The sequence below is a fragment of the Sceloporus occidentalis genome, unplaced genomic scaffold, assembly GCF_023333645.1.
Source record: "Sceloporus occidentalis isolate IW3139 unplaced genomic scaffold, rSceOcc1.0.p SCAF_3, whole genome shotgun sequence".
In the NCBI taxonomy this organism is placed as follows: domain Eukaryota; kingdom Metazoa; phylum Chordata; class Lepidosauria; order Squamata; family Phrynosomatidae; genus Sceloporus; species Sceloporus occidentalis.
Window position 1 is genome coordinate 131,114,212 of NW_028316983.1, and position 23,186 is coordinate 131,137,397.

The 23,186-nt window shown below is 39.0% G+C and overlaps 1 protein-coding gene across 5 annotated transcripts in view; it reads right to left on the reverse strand.

The window, feature by feature from the left end:
* Positions 1 to 23,186, reverse strand: part of CXXC5 (CXXC finger protein 5) — a 78,688-nt gene that overhangs the window by 31,040 nt on the left and 24,462 nt on the right. For all 5 annotated transcript variants that reach the window (XR_016280531.1, XR_016280532.1, XM_089516307.1 and 2 more), the window contains exon 2: positions 2,763 to 2,855. The gene's annotated coding sequence lies outside the window, so the exon portion shown is untranslated. The remainder of the gene's footprint in view (positions 1 to 2,762; positions 2,856 to 23,186) is intronic.

Genomic DNA, 23,186 nt, shown 5'->3' on the forward strand with positions numbered 1-23,186 from the left:
CAACAAATACCAGGTGCTGTAGGCTATATTTCAGAGTCAGAAACTGGCAAAACCACCTCTGAGTATTCCTTGCTTTAAAAAAAACCTGCACAGTTCATGGTGTTGCCATAAGTCAACAGATGACTTGAAGGCCGATATACATACTGTATAAAGAGAGAGAAAGAGTGTAGACCATGTAGGCATAGCACTGATAATTAAAGTGATACAGATAAAAATAACAGCAGCATTTTGTCAAGCACAAACAACTCTAATGACATTTTTGTCATATCATTGTTGCTTTTTTTGTCTTTTTTTTTTTACTTAAGGCAAAGTAAACAAAAAACAAACAAAAAGATCCATGAAAATATTCTTGGGAACCACCAAAGAGTAGCACTGCCATATGACTTCAGGGAAAAATGCAAAGGAAAATCGGGACAAACAGCAGTAATTGCTCATGGGAAAGCAAGGTCTTCTTTCAGAAACAGAGATTAAATATTTTATTTTAACTAGAATAAATTTAGGGTAACTTTTTAAAACTTTCTCACCAACGATGTGTGTTAATAATCTGCTGCCTGAGACAATACTCCAAGCATTTGATAAAGCGGACTGCAGTCTATCGAAGTTTGAAAACTAGTACTGTACTTTTTATTCATTTATTCATTCTTGAATGAGAATGATAGGGCGATGATATGACCACACACTAACACAGACCAGGCTATCAAATTTAGTAACAGGCTTGAGGTTTGTTAGAAAATACATGTGTATTGGTGTGGTGGTGTGGTTGAGCACTGGACTATGACTCTGGAGACCAGGGTTCAAATCCCGGCTCAGCCATGGAAACTAGCTAGGTGACTTTGACACACTTTGGCTCTAGGCACATTCTTTTAGCCTCAGAGGATGGCTATGACAAAGCCCTTCTGAAGAAACTTGCCAAGAAAACTCCATGATAGGTTCACCTTAGGTTCTCCATTAGTCAGGAAAGACTTGAAGGCACAACAACATGTACACTGGCACATATGATTATAGTACATATACTGACTTGTAGATATAGCACATGCTTACCACTTTATCAGGTCTTCCTATTTCATGTCCACATAACAAAAGGGTCTATTTTTGTCACTTTTACTCCATACCGGAGTGAGACATCTTTTTAGGAAAAACTGCCCTTGACTGAAGTGGCCTTGAACCTGGAACGCTTTCCTTATTGCAATTCTGAATTTCCCAATAGCTTATTATTCATTTACACTTTTCAATAACAGATGAAGACAAGACAAACTTCTTGAGGATAATGCCTCACACTCCCCTTGTCCTGCTGATACACAATGTTTTGCCAGCTCTCCTAATGCATTGCAGAGACTCTCACCCAGCTGAATAAAGAGATTCAGCTACTGCAGAGGGTGGGAATAACAGTCAGTGAAGGCCATGTCTCATGAATATTCAGCTGAAACTCCAGGCACCCAGCTAATCCTTCAAATTCTTCATTCCAGAGAGATCACAACAGTTCAAAATAGAACAGGCTATATATTGTGGATTAGCCAATGAACTACCTCTTCTGTTAGGACAGGACAGGACCTTAAAGTGTGGTTGGTTGGTTGCTTATTTGGTTTCCCAAATGCTTCCATTTGATACTCCTTCTATACTGCCTGTGGAGTCAAGCATCCTAGCAGATTGTTGCCAAGGCCCTTGACTTTCCAGCTGAGTGCCAGCTATTTGCAAACCTGGCCAAATTAAACTTTGCATGTGTGCATGCATGCATGCACACACACACAAACTTTGGCTACAAGATCTGTACTAGCACATGGACGATGTTCACTTTTCTGTGCATTAAAAACAACACCCCAACTCTTTACAAACAGTTGATCTAAACAGAAGTTGGATATTCTTAATTCTTTAAGCACAAGATCAACTAACCTAGTAATTAAGTTGATTTCTTGCATGCTATGTTAAGTGCTGGAATTATTTATGTGCTGGATTTGGAATTTATGTGCTGGATTTGGAACGATACACAAAAGTAATTAAACCTTTACATGCCTTTCACTGCATGATGCTTTTTACTGGGAAGAAACCTGAAATATGTGGACATGTCGCCATTTTCAAGTTGGAAGTTATAAAAATATTAAATTTTAGATTAATTGCTACAATATTTGTTGGAAGATGATGTTTTCATCTTACTCAGATTTTTCTAAAACTAGCCAGTCCTGCTAGCCAGCTTCCCATTGTGTGTATTGGGCATGGTGAATAAAAGACATCAGTATCTGACTTAGCTAGCAAACCCTGAGGGGTTAAGGTAAAATGGATTGAAATTAATAGTGGCCATCATCATTTTGGAAGGAGTGAAATAAAGAACCATTAAAAAAAACTGGGTGACCGAGATGGAATAGAACTGATGTAATAGAAGCACAGAGTGAAAAATCTTGGCTCCTTTTTAAAGCTCTCATATCAGCTATCAGTTTCAAGGTGGGTACCCTGAAATTGTTAATGACTGTATTTCGAATCCTTGACTAAGCACACAGATGGAGTGAAATTATTTGCCTAGACTCCACTACTGCTGACAAACCAAGCAGCAATCACTTGGTTGTGGTGGGGGATTGGATCAAGTGTACCTTAGTTACTGCAAAAATAATTTAAGATCTCAGATCCCTCCTGTTCAAAGTACTTGTAAATTTTCCATTGGTTACAAGAGCAAGGATACATTGTGCTACTACACAACTCAGTACGTCTGTTTTTCCAGGTTGTAATTTACATGAATTTCCATGGACAGCATGACTTAAAGTTTTGCCTACCACAATTTAGATGAGTGTGCCTCCTTAAGTCCTCTTATGCAGGGGCATCTGTTCTGTCGTTAACCTGTAGTTTCTTCTTGGTATAAGGCAGAGCTAAAACAAAAACAAATAAACAAGTAAATAAAAATCAAAGATCTGAAATCTAACAAATATCAGAATTTGAAATCTTTAGAACAATGTAATTGTCACTCTCATGCTTGTAATACAAACATTTTAAGGCAGAGATTCAAATTGGGTGGCTCCAGAAAAGGCTGCCTCTTTCCTCAGTATTAATCATGCTGGCTAGGCCTTCTATGACCTGTGGACCCCAACACCTGGATGGTTGCATGATTCTGATTCTTATTTTTCAAGAAGATTTCAAACTTGAGAGGTACCTTGTGTTTCTAAAATGCTGAACATTATTGATTCCTGGTAACTGGGGGAAGGGAATTTAATTATAATATTCATTTATGTTTTTATGAAGCCAGGAAATTGCTTGAAACCCCCCTTTCAAAAAAAAAAAACCCTATCATTGTTGCTCTAATATAAAGTTCAAAATATCAGCCGCCAAGAATGTGGACCGATTTCTTTCCCTGCACCACAGAGTAAGAGGGTAGGGTGGCTTTCAGTAGAGGTTCCCCTGCTTTCTTTGTGAACCAAACCACTTTTGTAAACATCACTACATCACCACCTACTGACAATTTATGAGATTAGAAGCATTACAATTACAACAGCACAGAATATAAAAATGGAGGATGGGCAGGGGAAACAAAACAATTTAAGAAAATTTAAATAAGAAATCATTAGCCACATGAAAGAGAGCTATATGCACCCCATAAAATGCATTCTATAATGGGACCCAAATTTGTATCACTATTTTTATTTATTACATTTATGAGTTTCCTATCCATAAAAAAATGCCAAATATGGTTATCAATATTGTGATACCATAAATACTGTAAAATATTATAAGCAATATATACCCATCTAAAATTAAATAAGAAAATTTTAAAGTTCCAACCAGTTAAAGCATTATTAAAATACAATAGATTAAATTGTTAGAAACTGGCGAACCTAAATACCCTGAAGGCACCAGATCCTGTCTGATCTTGGAAACTAAGCATTAATATCCCTGGTTAGTACTTACATGGGAGAAATATAGCCTATGGAATACCTTGGAATACCAGGAGCTGCAGGCAATATTTCAGAAGATGACAACGGCAAACCACCTCTGAATATTCCTTGCCTAAGAAAACCCTATGAAATTCATGGGGTGGCCATAAATCAACAGGTGACTTGAAGGCTCATACACCCAGAGAAATAAAATGAGACCACCAAGCATGGTTTAGTGGAGTCTAAGCACAGGTGTAAACTAAGATTGTAAGCGGCCAGGGATCAAATCCCATGGAAAGTCATGGAAACCCACCAAGTGACCTTGGGCAAGTCATACTCTCTCAGCCTCAAAGGGAGGCAATGCAAACACTCTCTGAGCACATCTTTCCAAGACAACCCAGTGATAGATTCACTTAGGGGTAACCATAAGTCAGCAATGACTTGAACACACAACACATATATAAAATATGACCCACAAGCATATTCCTTTGTCCTACATACACTGAAAAGCTGAATTTATGTTGTTTTAACTTGGTGATCCCATCCTACAGCAGCCATGATGGAAACTACATGGGCCATGCCTATCTGGAGCAAAGAAATACAATCATGCCAGATTTGAATGTATGTATCTTATACTACCATGGACCAGGTCATATCTGGATGGTATCTCACCAACCACCCCAATGTCAAATAGGTTTGTTAACTGGTCAGAAATAAACTGGCCTGCCTATTCCCTCTCCTCCTTATCCATAAAACCCCAATCTTTTCTGTTCTAATTCTACTACACATGTATCACATCTGAATAAATCTAAATACACCCAATCCTAACAAGATCCTTATTCCAGGATTTATTATTATTGTTATTAAGTATTTAAGGAACAGAGTAGATAATACCAGACACACACACCCCATATAAGGGGAATTCCACGTATGCTCACACCCCATTGAAAACAATGGGGCATGTATGTCATACACTTTATTTTTGCATGGCTTCAGCGTAAGCTTGAAGCTGCATATAATGTGCCTGCGGACGGTGCAGGCACACTGCAATTGTTAGTAGAATTTTTTTGTTTTCATGTGTTATCTTCTCTTTCTTCTTTCTTTTAGGATGGAAGTGCTATGAATAATTGATGAGGTTGATTATTGTCTGTAGTATTTGTTGTATAATTGTCTGTCTTTTTTAAATTAATAAACATTTAAAAAGTGGGTGGGGGGAGAAAGAAACTGGCCTGGCCTGCTTCTGGGCTTCCAGAAATTATAATACTTTTCAAGGCATGAAGAGAAACATTACCATCCATTAACATATATACAGTTGTCCCTCTATATTCGCTAGGGTTAGGGGAACAAAACCCCCGTGAATATGGAAAAACCGCAAATAACAAAAACACTGTTTTTACCTGAGAGGACACCTCTTTAGGAATCTCTAGGTCCTCCAGTGCAACTCTGTGGTCAATGTCCAACAAGAGGGTAGAATGGCACTGGAGTAGCTACAAATGGTCTTTCAGTGCAACATTTAGTTAAAGTTGACCACAGAGTTGCACTGGAAGACCTAGACAGTCCTAGAGAGAACTTATTAATGAAATCCATGAATAATCAAAGCCGCAAATATAAAAGCCTCAAATATGGAGGGATGACTGTATATTAAGGCTGTTAGAGGCACAGAAACAGAAGCTGGTAAAATATTTGTCTGGAATAAAATTAGTCTGCGGTCATTCTCAGGTTAAAATACCACTATTTCCTGAGAGAAAAGAGGAAGTGTTGGATGGAATAACTGAAAAAAGTAGTTATAAATATAAAAGTCAGAAATTATTTGCCAAAGATGAACTCTTGATCCTGTTGAAAACAAATGAGTTGTGTAAAGGAGGCCACACCTAGGGTTATTCTCGTTGCTAGAAGACCTTCAGTGTAGAAACAGATGAAATAGTAATGGGGTCAATAATTATTATTATTTTCGGAATCCATATTTATATAGATATGCAGATTTCTGTAAAATTGATCAGTAGATTAATCAATTAAAAATTTGTCAGTTAAAAAACTGTAAACCCTTTAGTTGGGCTGCAGTCCAACCCCCGAAATGCAGTCACATCTGGAACTCTGCATGCAGGTTTTGTCACCTCGGTGAATAAATGTTTAATTTGTCACCTCATTAAATAAAAAATAATCAATGACAGACCTAGAAAGGTGCAAAAAAGGCAACAAAATTATCAACAGACTGAAGCATCTTCCTTAGAAGAGTAGGCTAGAAATAGTATCTGGGACATCTTGGCTCATTAAAAAAGAGGAATGCAATGACCATCTATTAAATTATGCACGGTGTGATATGATAGTGGTTTATAAAATTTTGCAAATGACAAAGGAAGCTGGCTCAAACAATGAGGTGATATGTCTTCACCCCACTTTCACACCTCAGCTATCTATCCCTGCACCTCTCTCAAACCAGTATGTAGACAGATCTTGTAACACACCTTTGAGACTAACACTCACACTAGTCTTTGCTCTCTTCATTGAAGGCAATTCTGAGATTAGTACCAAAGCTGATTTAAATACCAGTGATCAAAACTAGTAAAATGAGGGGCTGGTATCCAGTGGATGGGAATGGGGAGGAATGTGTTGCAGAGGTTTTCTGTGTTGGGGTACAAAAGCCACAAATCAGGATTTCCCTTTCTCAGTTGGAAGAATAGGCACCAATCAGGCTCACAACAGACTTGCATATGTGTATGCGCCCAAGTCACCTGTTGACTTATGGCAACCCCATGGATTTTATAGGGTTTTCTTAGGTAAGGATACACAAGAAGTAGATTTACCATTTCCTCCTCTGAAATAAAGGCTGGCAGCACCTGGCATTTGTTGTTTTTCTTTCATCCAAGTACTAACCAGAGTTGACCTTGCTTAGGTTTCCAAGACCAGATGGAATCTGGTGCTTTAGGGTATTTAGGCCCTCAACAGATTACCCCTCCTCACAAACACACACACACGAGCATTTTGGTATGTAGCATGATGGCCTCAAATTACATACCAAATATTGTAAGGATCATCTGTTGTGAGTGCTCTTTTGGCTCTCAGCCTGTAGGTCCAGGTGGCTGTGCTGAACAGCATGTGAAGCAAACCTATATAAAGCTCACCTCAAATCTCATGCGAGGATGGTCTCTTGTGAGCATTCTGGGCTCACAGGAGACCTCTAATGTCATGGAGCCTGAAATGCTCATGAAAGGCCCCTCTCTTGTAAGGCTTGAAGAAGGTTTTATTTGGGCCTCTCTCACGTGTACCAGGCAGTCTTTAGCTGACCTGGTAACAGAGTGAGCATTCCTATATTGCTGTTTGGAAAACCAGATAACCCTAGCTGGGGAAGCTCTGGCGGGAAAAATCAGGGCCTAAAGCTGCTCTCAGTGGCGCTTCAATTGATACTAAAACAGGAAATGAAGTCAACACTTGGTCTGACAGCATGGATGAAGATGTCAGTGAGAAATCTGCTGATGCTAATGTCTGCATGGAGTTGTTCCGTCATTTGTGGGAGTCGAGAGCAAATGTTCAAGGAGGCAGTATACAGAGAACTATTTTTAGCCATCAACTCAGCCATTTTAAGTGCACCTTCCCATTTTAGAACTTTTTAAAAAGGAAGCACTATTCCTTTTCATCTGTGTCATGCAAATTTGTTAGTCAGCACAGGATTCCTTGCCTAAACAAAGAAGGAAGCAGGAATGTTCATCGGACAGAAGAATGTTGCCTGCAGAGTTGATGCTTTTCTTAAGAATACCTTTGCAGACTACAGACCCACATAGGGCAGATGAAGAATATCTACAAGTACCACAAATAAAGAAAGAAATAAGGATGACAGCCTAAAAACAAAGTAAAGGTAAAAGTATAAAGGAGGAAAATACAATTCTTACCAATGCAATCACTGAGGGAAAGAATGGGAAGCAAATGTACATTAGCATGCAGTGAAAGGGGCACGGCTCCCGCCAAAACACTGTGCTGTAGATGTTTTTGAGGATATCTGCACCTCTACAGAGTGACCCCATATGTGTGAGTCACAGAAAGCACAAAGAAGAAACAGTTTGTTCATCTTTTCACCCAGAAGTGAACGTCAGCAGAATTCAAAGACACATGTTTTAACAACAACCACCTCTTGGTCCTTTATCATAAATTATACTTAGTACTCCATGGTTAAACCAAATTAATTAATTTCCAAAAGCAGAAGTGTACTTAAAACAGGTTAAAGAGTAAATAAATCCCTTTAAATAAATCCCCACAGCATAGAAGGGCCTCTCTCACACTATACAACTGTAGCAAAATGATTCTACCTGAACTGTCATGGATGGATTCTATGCAACCCTGGGGTTAGTAAGTCTGGGGATGCATCAGACAAGCTCTCTGGATGAGAACCCTAAATATCCTTCCTAAACCACAGATCCCAGAATTCCATACAATATTGCAATGACAGATAATGTAGAATCCCATTGCTAAAACTATGTGGTATGAAAAGACCCAAGGGCCATTATCCTGGGCCATTATTGCTCCTTTACATGAACTCAGGGATATAGTGCTACCTTCACTTGGAAGCTTCTACCTTCCTGTTCCAAGGAGCTTCCAGACAAAGAGGTACTGGAAAGGCTACTGCTGTGGCTCAACAGCTTTTAGGATGCAGCACTGCTGCTCAAAATTCCATCCATGCACACGTTGCCAGGATCTGTTCCTTAGGAAGATTCTGGAAAGTGATTATTGTGTCCCAGGAACTGCCAATACTGGGGAAGCTGTGACTGAAATTGTGGCCACCACCATTCTGATCAAAGGTTGACAGCAGCTAGGAATCACAGGAAGGATGGTGGGTGGGGGAAGAATAAGAGGAGCCATGGAAAGGAATTGGCACATGGATGTCTGAGAACATCCAAAAGGAAATGTATGGAAAAGACAAAATAATGCATGGGGTACCAGCACAGTGTAGTGGTTTGTACATTGGACTCTAACACTAGAGACCAGGGTTTGATTCTCCCCTCAGCCAGGGAAACTCACTGGGTGACTTTGGGTGTGTCACACACTCTCAGCCCCAGAAAATCCTGTGATAGGGTTGCCATAAGTCAGAAACAACTGGAAGGCACACAATAACAACAGGCATACTGTATATACTCATGTATAAGTCTAGAATTTTTAGTCTAAAATTGACTTCAAAAAACAGAGTAGACTTATCCACAGGTCAATATAAATGCTGTACTTTAACTCTTATTTTTTAAAAAGGAACAGAAGGCAAGAGTGTAATTTGTCCTCGAACCTCTGCTCTTTCATCCATCCAGCCTTTAGTGTGAACACAAACAACTGTGCCTGCTGGAATTGTCTAAGGTCTTTATTACCGTTTTCCTTTTCTTTATCCTTTAGATCCTTTGTTATACACCCCTGAGTTTTACCCTCAACTTATCCCTGGGTCATATAAAAATCCATAATTTTGGCCTCAAAACCTTCCCTCAACTTATACATGAGGTAGACTTATAGTTCAGTATATACGGTATATGTATCCAGGGAATTGCAGAAACAAAATGGAAGGAAAAGTTTCCTCTCTCTACCCCGACTCAACCCCTACTCCCATACACACAGACACTGCCATGTGGTTATCTTTTTCTTTTCTGACCTTCTCACTCTTTTCCATTCTTCCCCTATCTAGTTCTCATATCACCTTCTCCAAAACCACAAAACTTTATTTGCTGGTTGTACAAACTAACCTCCCATGTCTTCAAGAGAAAAAACACAACTGACTAGTTTAAACCTTTACCCGAAGGGGGTATTATCTTATATTCTTTTAATGCTCTAGAAAACTGGGCCTGAGAGCATTAAGAATACAGCTCAAAACTTTAGAGGTCCCCCAAACCAATGCAAATAAACCAAGAGAATTATCTGTAGGTTTAAAATCAGAATTTATCTTTACAGGTATGTTAATAAGAATAACATCAAAGATTATGTGTTTAGATTATTTTCTACCTGATATGTAACTATTCTTTCTAATCGTCCCAAATGATAAAAAAGGTGTATTTTAGAAAGCGATATGTAGACATGTTGCCTAAATAACACTTTCCACTTTCACTAGTACCTTGGATATGGATGGCTGTCTAGAATAAATACAAAGAATCTGTGCAAAAGAAATCACTTATTGTTGTCTTACAAGTATCCAACTAACAGAGAGCTGGTGTGGTGTGGTGGTTTGAGCATAACTCTGGAGAAAAGTGTTCACTTGGCCATGGAAACCCACTGGGTGGCCTGGGGCAAGTCATACTCTTTCGGAGAATGGCAATATCAAACCTCCTCTGAACCAATCTTGTAAGAAACCCCCATGATATGTTTACCTTAGGTTCACCATAAGTCAGAAATAACTTGAAGACACACAATAACAATCCCAACTAACAAGGGTCCTAAATATCCAAAAGACAACAGATAGGATCAAATCTTGGAAGCTAAGCAGGGTAAGCCCTAGTTAATACTTGAATGTGAGACCACCAACAAATACCAGGTGCTGTAAGCTATATTTCAGAGGAAGGAACTGGCAAAACCACCACAGAGTATTCTTTGTCCAAGAAAATCCTATAAATTCATGGAGTCACTATAAGTCAACAGACACTTCCCACATGACAAGCTCTTTGTAATTGTCAATATCAAGATTATATCAGGCAAGAGAAATCTTGTAATACTCCTTCTTTAAATGTTTGTGTGGATCTTAATCTTAAAGTTTTATAAATCATACTGCAATGTTTTATATGTTGTATTTCATAATACTGTGAACGTGGGATGATAATCCAAACCAAGTAAATGAATAATACACTGTTGCGAGAGAGAGGTCAGGCAGAGATGCTGATGACAAGTATCAGTGTTCATACCAAGATAAACCTAACTTACAATGCAGCCCGGTACAACTGAACAGTTCTTAAAAAACAAACAAGGATTGGATGGACTCTCACACAATCAATTGGGGCCACAATATTATCAGCTTTACTTATCTTTCTCGACAGACAGGACTTTTTCTTTTTCAACTGAAAAGGATGAGAGCTTTGCTACTGATAAAACAAAATGGGAGTAGAGATGCTGTTTTCCTAGTAAAAGCCATCCCATAAATTCTTTGTTCACAGTACAACTTTTTATGAGCAAATTATTGGGTTATAACCCAATAACATATAATCGATTCCTTGGCTAGTTGTAAAGGTGTTAAGGATATACATTCTTCTGTCAACACTACCTCTTGCAGCACAGAGGAGACTGGATGCATCTCAATTACGAATTTTGTACAGTCTTACATCCAGAATTCAGAACTGGCCTGTTGCTAAAAAATAACAACCAACATGGTTGGTCCTATGACAAAGATGTTCTTAGGATGGTCTCTTGGGGTCCTTTCACATTACACAAGTTACATTACACGGGCATAAAGCTAAGCTAACACTTTCTTCTAAGTGGTAGTGACTTAGGAAAAAGGAAGATGAAGAGCAGATATCACTTGGACCCCAATTTTCCACACACATGTGTGTGTTTCACTATAAAGTGTAGGCAGAGACACAAGATCCAAGACTGATGACTATTTCTAAGCAGCTCACAAGGAGCATGAGCCAATGGGCCAATTTATTCTAAATTCAGAGTAGAGACATAAATGCCACAGCTGCTGGCACACAAGGCAATGAAAAACAATAGACTTGTAAGCTATTCAAGACTGAACAGCCATATTTTGGGGGGGGGGGGGGCAGATGGAGAAGAAAATGTATCCAGCAGAAAATGGAAAATAGTGCTGATGAAGATTCTCCACTCTTAAAACACTCCTCTCCATGGTGAATGGTCCTAATCATTAGGTCCCTAAATTGATTTTCTTATTTGTCCCATATGTCCACTTGGTCTGCAAAACGTCACAGCCCGTGATGGCCAGCTGTCTGAGAATACAACTCCATGGCTACCTTGCTATTTGCAAAAGTATGAAGAGGCAGAAAGGTTTAAGCAGCCTACTAAATAAGTTCCAAATAATCCTGTAACTCTGCACAATGATGTCACTTGCCCCATACATACCCAGTTGTACCCATGAGAAACTAAGAACCAACTTTTATGAAGAGTCCCTTATCTAACTTTTAACTTGTAACACAGTGAGCAAATAAATGGCTATATTCTCCCCAATCCTGATTTACAGGCCTCACTGAAAACTTAAAAAAAAATAAACACCAGCTGAAATTGAATAATTAGTGTTGCACTAGACTAGAGCAAGGACTCACAAGGTCAAAGTGCCAGTACTTTCTAATTTGCAAGAATTCCTCACACCTACACCCTGGTGGTGCAGTGGTTAAATGCCAGTACTGCAACCACTCACTCACAAACCACAAGGTTGTGAGTTCAATCCCAGACAGGGGCTCAGAGTTGACTCAGCCTTGCATCATGCCAAGGTTGTTAAAATTAGTACCCAGCTTGTTAGGGACAATTAACTTACAGTTGTAAACCACTTAGAGACTGCTCAGTGCAGTATGAAGCAGTAGATAAATAAAGCTGCTTTTGCTTTTGCTATTGCTACTGCTACACTCTCAGCCTTCCCACTTCTTTTTTTCCCCCTTGGCTACAATCTGCTCAGTAAACATTTGGGGGGGGGGGTTGAGGGAGTATTTTTCCCACTAGCAACATATGTTGTAATTTACAACATTGTAAAGTACAGTATTTTGGGGTGAGGTGGCATGGGATGGTCTCAGATGGGTGAAGAAGGCCCATTCATTTTACAAAAGACCTGCCCTAAGTGGAGATGAAAAGTACTAGAACTGGTTTGCTTTGATATGGATCTGCACACCTGACACAGCTGCCTACATTTTGGGGCATACCTTCATGGCCACATGAGTGCTTACACTTCAACAATTACCATTCCACCACTATGTTCAATGCTACACTGACTGATAAGAAGGACGCTTAGGGGAAAACATTTAACCAACTTTACTGTGGCAGGATATGCACTTTAAAAGGACGGGGCTAACATAAGACGCAATTCATCCTGTAACTGTAATACACAGAGAGAGAGAGAGACAAATACAAATAGCAGTAGTAAAGAAAACTTCCTGAGGAGTCAAACCGTGAGCTTGTATTTGGAACGCTTTGCATATTTCTGGTTATCAGATTATGGCTGAAGAAAGTAAACCAGAGGGCAATCAGAACCGATACTCAGGGCCAGCAGTTGCAGTCATTCACAGAATCTACGCTAACTAAGTCAAAGGTTTCCAAAAGCAGCAACAGCAGAATGATCCAGTCCCTAAGACAAACCTGTTGTTCCCCCTAACCATATTCTATTGGACAAATTCAAGGAATAAAGCTCACAGACTGCAGATACTCAGCTGCCATCCACAGCCTTCTCCTGGTGACGAGGCTGTGCGAGAAGTTGTCAGGTACTGAGAGATGAGGGAAAACAGAAGTCAGTAAAATAAAAGTATCTAAGGGCCTTTACAGACCAGCACTTTTTGCCGGCCTTTGCGTGGAGTTAGGGCACAGCATCCTCACGCTGGATGCCCAACTCCACCTCTAGGGCACCATTTTGGTCTACATGGCACAAGCCATCATGGTGCAATACTGGCGCTGCAACTACATGATGCAACGCCAAAGGGGCGTCATAAAGCCACACTGCTGCAGCTATGAAACCCCTTGGAGAGTGCAAAAAGAAGCTGCAGGATCAGGGCTGTGGTGTGACGTTGCCCCAGCCCCAATCCAGCCAGTAAAGGAGCGGCTGCAGACCCCCCTTTGGAGCAGTCTGTATACCACTAAAAACAGACACAAGTGTTTTACTTTAACATTCTCTGTCCATTTCCATGGGATGAACAAGCTCTCAAACTCAAGTCCACTCCTTTCATCATTTTACAAATACCTGCACACCCTTGGGTTCAAATTCCCTTGCTTTCTCACTCTCCATTCACATAACTGACCAGTCCACAGCAGCCTCCACCACTACGTATTTGATATTTTAGCACTGAATTATTTTTTTTTAGCAAAAACATTGGAAAAAAGCTGGAGAAATAGACATTGATGAATGGTTAACCAAAGCTTTAGAAGTGATAGAGATGGGTAAATTAACAATGTTGCTACGTGAGGATGGGAGTTATGATAAGACAAACGAAGAAATGTGGAAACCTCTGTTGAAATACTCTAAGAACAGGCGGTCAAAGTCTACATAACGAAATGAAATGAAGTTAAGAATATTTTGGATACTATGGAAGACAAGGATGTAGCTGAATATGTTATGCAGGATGTGTGTTACCCTTCCCCAAATGGACGTTACTATAAATGTAAAACATAGATAAAAATTCAAGATATAGAATAATGGCTGGGAAACAAGCTGAGAAAGAAACGAGACATAAGAAGGACAGGGAGGTTTAGAATGCTACAATTTCTGTATTATAATAATGGGACAAGACTGAAAGTTATGTACTTAAAGGAATTCTATACATAGACTGTTATGTATAAACAAGAAAATTAGTTATTAGTGTGAGATGTGGGCTATATGTAAAAACAAGAATAGAGTAATATGTTGTAAAAAGCTGTTTCATAATAAGGAAAGGAATATCCAGGGGAAACAGTAGGGAGGTAGGGAAGCGGGTGGAAAGAGACCGGAAAAAGAAACATGTGAAGCTTGGTTTTTAATGTAATGGTTGTTTTCTTATTGGATATATGTTATGCACATGCAATGTAAATATGAATAAAATATTTTAATAATAAAAAATGAATTTCTTTTAATTATTGCAGTAATTTAATCCTATTTTAATGTTCTATTTTAATATGTTTTTAAGTGTATGGTGTTTTTTAATGTTGTAAGCCGCCCTGTGTCCCAGCCCTGGGAGAAGGGCGGGACAGAAATATAATAATAATAATAATAATAATAATAATACATGGTACTCAGAACATGTGAAGCTATGGGAACAATTCATCAGCTTCTGACAGCTGTGGTTTTGAATCAGCCCAGATTGATTTTTGGCCATGTTGTCATGGGCTGAGGCAGTCAGTCAAACATCAATGGGCATGCAGGAAATCCTGTTTTGGCATTTGACTATAAGTATCTCAAAAAGCTGTGGCAAACGACACACCCCAGCCTATACGTCTGCTGACTGGCACACACAGTCATACAGCTGCTTGAGCATCTGAGAGAACAAAAGAAAGTAAACACAAACTGATCAAAACCCACAGCTGACACCAACTGGAAATTATGTCATGGAATCACATGATGCAACGGGCAAAGAGCAATCTCCAGTCAAGATTTTGTGTTTCAATCTGTCTATCATTTTTGGTCTGTGTAACTATCCCTGCTGAACAAATGCCCAGGGTGGAAAAAAAAGGTTCTTCTGAAATCCTCTTCTTAAACTCAAGACATATTTTTTTTTGTTCTGGAAAGATCCAGGCCACTAGTTCAAACTACATTTGTTTAAAACTATGATCCGTATACACAGATTCTTTATTTACAGATAAATAAAGAAGCTAGGAATCATACATACAGTTGGAAGGGCTATCTAGTCCAGCCACTTTAAATGGCAGGTGGCCAGAATAGATAGCCCATCCAACTCTATGATTCTTTCCTTCTCAGAGTTAAAACAAGAAGATCCCAACGTGTGCCCACCAATGGATGTTATAAATAGGGTTAGACAATGGACAAGAAGCAAGGGCCAATTTCCCATCGTACATTTCCCCAGAGGGTCGCAGTGCCACATTTTGGTGTTTCTGAAGTGATGCGTCAACACTTCTGGTTACCGTTTTGGGTAATTATTTCCCAATTTTTTGGATGTTCTGAGGGGCTTTGGAGGAGCTTTGGAGAGTAAAGGGAAGCAAAGAAGTGTAGGTTGGGAATATTTTGGGGGGGGGGGAAGAATTGGTCAAAAATTGGCCAAAAAAATTGAAACTAGGCTGGGGGCTTGGGGGTGCTTCAGGGGCCACACTTAGGGGTCTGCAAGCTGCACCCTGCCCACCCCCACTATAGAGGAATAGGCTGTGTGATTTAATTTTCAAAAAGTTTACAGACATCATGCCTGTAAATATTTGCTTCCAAGTAAAACGGTAATGCCTGTTAAACTCTTAAGAGCCATAAGATGGCCCAATATTTAGATTTCCAGTTTACATGCACTGGGGGCAGGACTTCAGCTACTTTAGTTTCCTAAACTGAGCTCCTTGGCCCTCCCCCTGACCAGCACAACTGCACACAAAGAATTCAAGCCTTTGTCAGTGCAAAATGAGGATTCCGTTTCTTTTCAGTTCTTAAATTTTGTTTGGTTTTTGTATTGTTGCTTATTTAGTTAGTTTATATCCTGCCTTCCTCCTGGCATGGAGTCTAAGTCAGCTTACAAAACAAAGTATAGCTAAAATGTGCAGAAGTTTTTTAAAAAGTCAAACACTTCTGTAGAAAGCACCTATTAAAAATAATTTAAATTACAACATAATAATTTAAAAAAGATAACAGCACAGGGCATCCATTAAAAGATCCATTAAAAGATCCTTCTGCCACATGAGTAAGAGCCAAAGCCTTGCCTAAATATAAAGGTCTTTGCTTGCCTGCAGAAAAATGAGTAGAGAGGGTGCCATCCAAGTGTTCCATAGAAGGACGTTGCATACCCTGGGAGCTACCATTAGAAAGGAGGACTGAACATTACGGAGGATCACAGTGATTCCCAAACTCTGATCTTCCACTTATTTTTTACTTCAGCTCCCAGAAGCCAATGGTCTGGGATTCTTGGAGCCTATCTCAAAGACACCTGGAAGGCCAGAGTTTGGGAATCACATAAGATCTTGAGCCACACTAACTAACATTTGAGGGAAAATGTGGCCTCAAGAATGTTAAATCTTCTTCCAAATGTGGCCTCAGAATGTTAAATCCTCCTCCAAGCAAAAAAAAGTCATACCGCCATCCCCAACCATGATACTTAGTTATAGTTCCACTACTCTAATTGCCACCACTCCTTGTAAATAAGGAACTCAGGAGGTGAATGCTATAACTATTGTAGCCAAGAGAGTCACACAAAGAAGCCAGAGTGAAGCATGAGCATACTTGGGTGTGTCCAACATTTGCGGAAGGTCACTCCTCACTACACCCCTAAAAGCCATGCTCAGTAGCCAAAGACAGGTAGAAAAGAAAATGGGACACAGCAGTGAGGAGGGAATAGTGGTGCATGGTGGGAAGGAATTGAAGGCAGGAAAAGTCCTTTTCAGAGAAGACATAGGGCATCATTTTGTGGCAAAAACCCACTATCACTCCGTAACAATAAACTTAAGTGGCTGGGTGCCTCATCTGGGACATTTACGATTTAGGATTGTATTATAAAAAATGCAATCAGTCTTACAAAGGACACCAATTTTGGCAATACATTTTATTTATTTATTTTGATGTATTCTATTTATATGCCGCCTTTCTCTCACATTGGACCCAATACATAACTGTTTCCAAAAATTGCAACGCTGCCTTTCTACTGATGCAAAGCACCTGCCTTGTCCAAATTAAGCTCCCATTTGACTGTCCTCCTCCAATCCATTATCAACACACAGGCGCAATACGCTCACCCAGTCAATTACCAACATCTCCGATTTACACTGGCAGCTGCTATTATGGTAAAACAAAAATAAAGACATGCAAGGAGATACAGCTGAAAGGACACAACATAAGCCTCGATGAACAATTCTTCATTTTGCAGCATACTTCCATAATTTTCTCTGATCACACAAGTCTGGGGATTTGAAGATTACAAACCGAGGGACGGAATTAGCAATATATAGCCTGCATAGCTATTTTAAAAAAACAAAACAGATGAAGGAAAATATTTTAATGTTTAATGATGAAACGTATGCTAACTGAAAAGTAACAAGAAACTCCTCACAAGGTCAAAAAAAAAAAAAAAAAGCCAACAACAACCAACATTTGGAATATACTGACAGATAATTCTGCTCTCAACCCAAAAAACTGAGGGCTGAAGCAGATGTGGTGAGCATTCCAGATGCTTCTTGTTACATATAAATGCATATATTCCATGTACCTGCCTATTAACTAGTGACACATACCTGAAAGAACCATCAAAAGCTACAAGTACACTTAAGCATTAACCAAAGTACAGTCCACCCTTCCCTTACGCGGGGGGATCCATTCCAGACCCCCCCCCCTGCATAAAGGAAAAAAAGCGGATGCTCAAGCCCCATTCAAATGAATGGGGCTTTTGCCCGCAGAGGTGTGGCAGCAGCATGCGGGGCACACGCCATGGGAGCACGCACCATTGTTTCCTTCCAGCACACGCCTCCCTCACTTCCGTCATGGCTTCCAGCGTATGCTGGAATCCGTGTAGAACGCACCTGTGTAGAACGTGGGCGCACTGTACTTGTTGCTTACATTTGTTTGGTTCCATTCACATCTGCACTAAAGACAAAATGACTCATAATAAGATGGTCAAAACTCAGCTCAGAGTTGTTGTCTGGGGTAAAGAGGGGGCTATCACATTGGCAATGGCTGCTAAGGATCAAACTGTGGGAACTCAAGCCAACTGGCTGGATCTGCTCCTACAACTTTGTATTCGTAGACAGTTGCTCTTGGGTGAAGAAAGCATCTATCTGGCTTGAGCTGGGATGTCAGTCAGTTGACTGATCAAATACTGTCAACTAATCATCAGTTATTTCACAGCAGCTCAATACTGACAAATATTCCATTAAGCCAGTGGTTCTCAACCTTTCATCCTCCATTTGTATTGGACTTTGGATCACTGAAGTCCTAGACAACTTGGCCAATGATCACAAATCATGAGAACTTAAGTCCAAAATTTCTGGAGGACCAAAGGCTGGGAACCATTGCATTGATCCAAGAATGCCACTGTAGCTCTTTTACATCATGATGTCATCTGTTAGGGCAGAAGTTTGAGTCCCTATTACCATTTCCCTTGACCACAGCAGGGCAAACTCTGCAGCAATAATAGGCTTTGCTCACGTTCATAGCGATCTTGTTGTTGTTGTGTGCCTTCAAGTCATTTCTGATTTATGGCGACCCACTCATGGAGTTTTTTGTCAAGTTTCTTCAGAAGGAGTTTGCCATTTATGTAACAGTATTAAAACTTCATTATTGGTATATTTCAAAGCTAGCTTCTTTGGCCTAAATACAATTTAAATCCCACCTAGGCTGCATCTGCATTGCAGAAATAATCCAGCAGAAAGCATACATATTTTAACTGCCATGACTCAATGCTATGGAGTTCTGGGGACTGTAGTTTGTCATGGCACCAGAGCTCTCTAACAGAGAAGGTTAAATGTCTCACAAAACTACAGTTCCCAGGATTCCATAGCAGTTAAAGTGGTGTAAAACCAGATTAATTCTGCAGCCCTAGATCCTTTGAATCTATGTTACCTTCTGTAAGTAAACCCCACACTTGTGTTAAGTTCCACTGATCCAATGGGTCTTCTCCACAGGAGACTAATAAGTGGACTTCGGCTATTCTTTCAAAATTTATTTATTTCTATCCTCCCTTGGGACCAATGATGGCTCACAATATCAGTTAAACAAAATACAATTAAATCAATGCATAATACACAAGGATCTTTAAAGAAATTAAACAAGCAATCATATCAATTAAAACATTAATTTCAAACAGTTTTTTAAAAACTGTTAAAATATTTAATTTTTTTAAAAAAACTGAAAGACTTTCTGCATCAAACAGTTAACATGCAAAGACTTGTGTAAACAGAAAACCCTTTACCCATCCTTGGAAGGAGAGCAGAGAAGGGGCCAACCCAGCTTCCAAAGCCTGGGAGCAACCCACCAAAAATCTCTTCAATGTCCTCACCAAACAGGAATGTGATGTTGGGGAAACCAAGAGAATGCCCTCCCACCACCAAAAATAAAAAAGGTTTTGACTGTTCTAATGAAAAGGCTGTATAAAACGTTGTTTAAATGGAGTCAATGGTCGGGCACCGCAATCCTATACATTCTAATGAGATGTCCCACTGGGTTCAATAAGACATACTTTCAGTGACGTGAATTGACCAACATATAAGCAATGCAATGAACAAATCTTTGTTTAATAGCCAGTCAGCCAACTTGACATCCTACAGATTACAGAGGATGAAAAGAGGTTTTACGATGCAGCTACTTTATGAAGCTAAGCGAGTTTGGGTCCAAAGGTATAAATTCAGGTATACTTAGAATGTGATCACAGAAGAAACTTGAATAAATTGTAAATAAATTTAAATAAATGAAATTATTTTTTAAAATATTTTATTTATAGTCTTTATAACATACAAATAAAATATAGCTAATAGTATTATTTACATACTAATCATTTCTAGTAATCAGTTATGTTTGTGAGAATGAAAACCTTCTACATTCATAATGGTTGAAAACCAATTTCTTCCTTTTAACTCTTAAATTTTAAAAATAAAGCAACCCTGATTGGAAGTGTGTACTTCATCCACTATTTTCATAAAAAGCTAGAATCAAAAGGACAAATGGGATACAACTAATCAACCACTATAGATATACAGTAACACCTGTAAGAACATCTGTAAAATACTTCAGGTGCTGAGGAAGACCTTAGTCAAAATGCATTTGGCTGTGAGCAGATGGTGAACTGGTATCATATAGAAGCCAGCTGACTTCTTTCCTATTAAGGATTATATTTCTATCATTGGTTTCAAGAGTTTTTACATCTTTTTAGACTACAGATGTTTCCTTTCCTTTAAGAACTTTGGATTTTCTTTATAAAATTTAATGGCTTGTATATTTTTGGTGATTGCAGTAAACTGTATAACTCTGACTTATTAGTTTGTCTTTAAAAAGATTAATATATTTTTAATAAGGAACTGCAATAATTAGTAACAGATTTTGCTATTCAATCACACACAGAAACACCTACACAATATAGGAATTATTTGTAGACCAATAACAAGTGGAAACAATGTAGAATCTTCAAACACTTCAATATATAAGCTTTCTTAAGATGACGAAGAGAACAACTATCAAACTACAATGATCACGGTAAGATTTCAATCCATGTCTACACCTAGTTACTGCAGCTTCACTGTTAAACTCATTAATAAAATGTTTACTATTTTATTAACTATTTCCTTCAGACTGAAATTATTTGATTCCTAACTGATTTACCAGCTTTTTCATTTAAAAATAGATATTTAAATAAACTCACTCCCACTTTCTAGTGTTTAGGCAACAACAACAACAAAAAACAAACACCTGAATTAAGTGGTCAGCCATTTTTTTAAAAAAAATGTATTAGAATTGCAGTACACTTAATTGTTTTAAAACTGAATACAGTTATATTTATATATAGTTACACAATATATTTATGCCTCCTTACCACAATACAGAATTGGAAGTGACCACAAGGGCCATCAAGTCTAACCTCCCTGACATGCAGGAAAACACAACTTAGGCAATCCCTGAAAGACATCCATCCTACATCTGTTTAAAGACCTACGGAGGAGAGTCCTCCACTACTTTTGGTTATACAGCCAGCTCTTCATATCCATGGATTCTACATCCACAGATTCTATCATCTACGTGAGAAGTCGAAGGCTTTCATGGACGGCATCCATGGTTTTTTGTGGGTTTTTCGGTCTATGTGGCCATGTTCTAAGATTTTCCTCCTGACGTTTCGCCAGCATGTGTGGCTGGCATCTTCAGAGATCTCCTGATTCTGTTTTCTTATGATGTTTTCAGCATATAAGTTAAACAAATAAGGTGATAGGATGGAGCCCTGCCTGACCCCTTTGCCTATTGGGAACCACTTTGTTTCCCCAAATTCTGTTCTCACAGCAGCCTCTTGTCCTTGGTACAGATTCCTCATCAGGACTAACAGATGTAGTGGTACACTCATGTCTTTGAGTGCATTCCATAGCTTTTCATGATCTATACAATCAAATGTTTTGCTGTCTATGAAATACATGCTGATTCTTTTTTGGAATTCTTTGGTGCATTCCTTTAGTCATATGTTTGCAGTGTGGTCCCTAGTGTCCTTTCTTTTTCTGAAACTTGTTTGCACCTCTGGAATTTCTCTTTCCATGTATGGTTGGCATCTATGAGCATGATTCTGCTATTATAATGTTGAATAAATCATTGGTATTTCTTCCAGTCTAGGGACAATTACCAATGTGAGACACAGGATCTCCATATGGGGACAACTGCTGCAACAGGGAAGATATGAAGGTTTTGTTTCAAACGTTACAGTGATATTGTGGAATAAAAACATTTTCTAATCTGTTTTTTTTAAAAAGAGAGGAGTCTGAGTATTTTTGCCGCAAGTCTTTTGGTGATGAGACACTTGATTGCTCTTTCTTGTTCTTAAGATTCATAATTAGTTCAAAAAAAGTGGAGATAGCTTGAATTTTGAAGGGAGGGATCTGAGGTGGAATATGAGACTTAATGATCCCTGTAACATAAAAAACAGAACTTTAAGCCTGTCACCACTGTATTTCTTGCCAAAAGCTCTATGTCTTTAGTACCTGTGCAACCGGCAGAAGTTAAATTAATGAATGTCTTCAAAGAAAGTCCAGTGATAGGGAAATTTGTACTGGCTGAACTTCTTCATTGTTTTTATTTCTGATAATGACACAGGAAAAATGTCAATGTTAGTTGTAGGTACTACAAATTGTATGTTGGCAGATAAATCACAGCCATGTACCTGGAATTAGAGCTCATCTTTAGCCACAGAGATGCTTCCATTCTTCAGTGTTTTAACAAAACGTATTCAGATCTTAACTCAGAGGAGTTCTGAGTATAGATAGATGATGCTAGGCATCAATATGACAGTTCCTACAAGCTACCACTATATTTCAAATAGCAACATGGAAAGCTCAGACACAACTATCTCTTTAGCAGACACATATTGTCAGTATATTTTGCCTTGTTTGTGATTACCGTGCATGTAAATTGACATTTTCAGGGAGAGAATGACTGATATAACATGGGAAATGGTCCTCCCACAGAGTGAACCACAGGATGATAGTTCCAGACTGGATCAAACACAATCCTGTTTTGTTTCTCTTAAAATCATTATGCCCAGCTAACTAACCCTATTCATACCAGCTACTCCAAACAATTCAATAAACTCAAGTGTTTGCCCACCACCTAGCTTCTGGCCCCCTGATCCTTATCTGCATAACAAACACTCTCATGCATGACATAAAAAGACCCATTCCACTAAGCATGGGGCAGGAGAGAGGTAGCATTCAGAAGTCAATTCTTCTCACTGGCAAAAGACACCTGTTGTGATTTTGAATGGAGTCCTATCTTCAAAATGAAGAGGTATTTTCAAAAACTTTTGTTGGCTACAGCAGGAAGGACAGGGTATTGATAGGTAAATGGCAAGTCAGAAATAGAGCATGAAACCTTTCAGA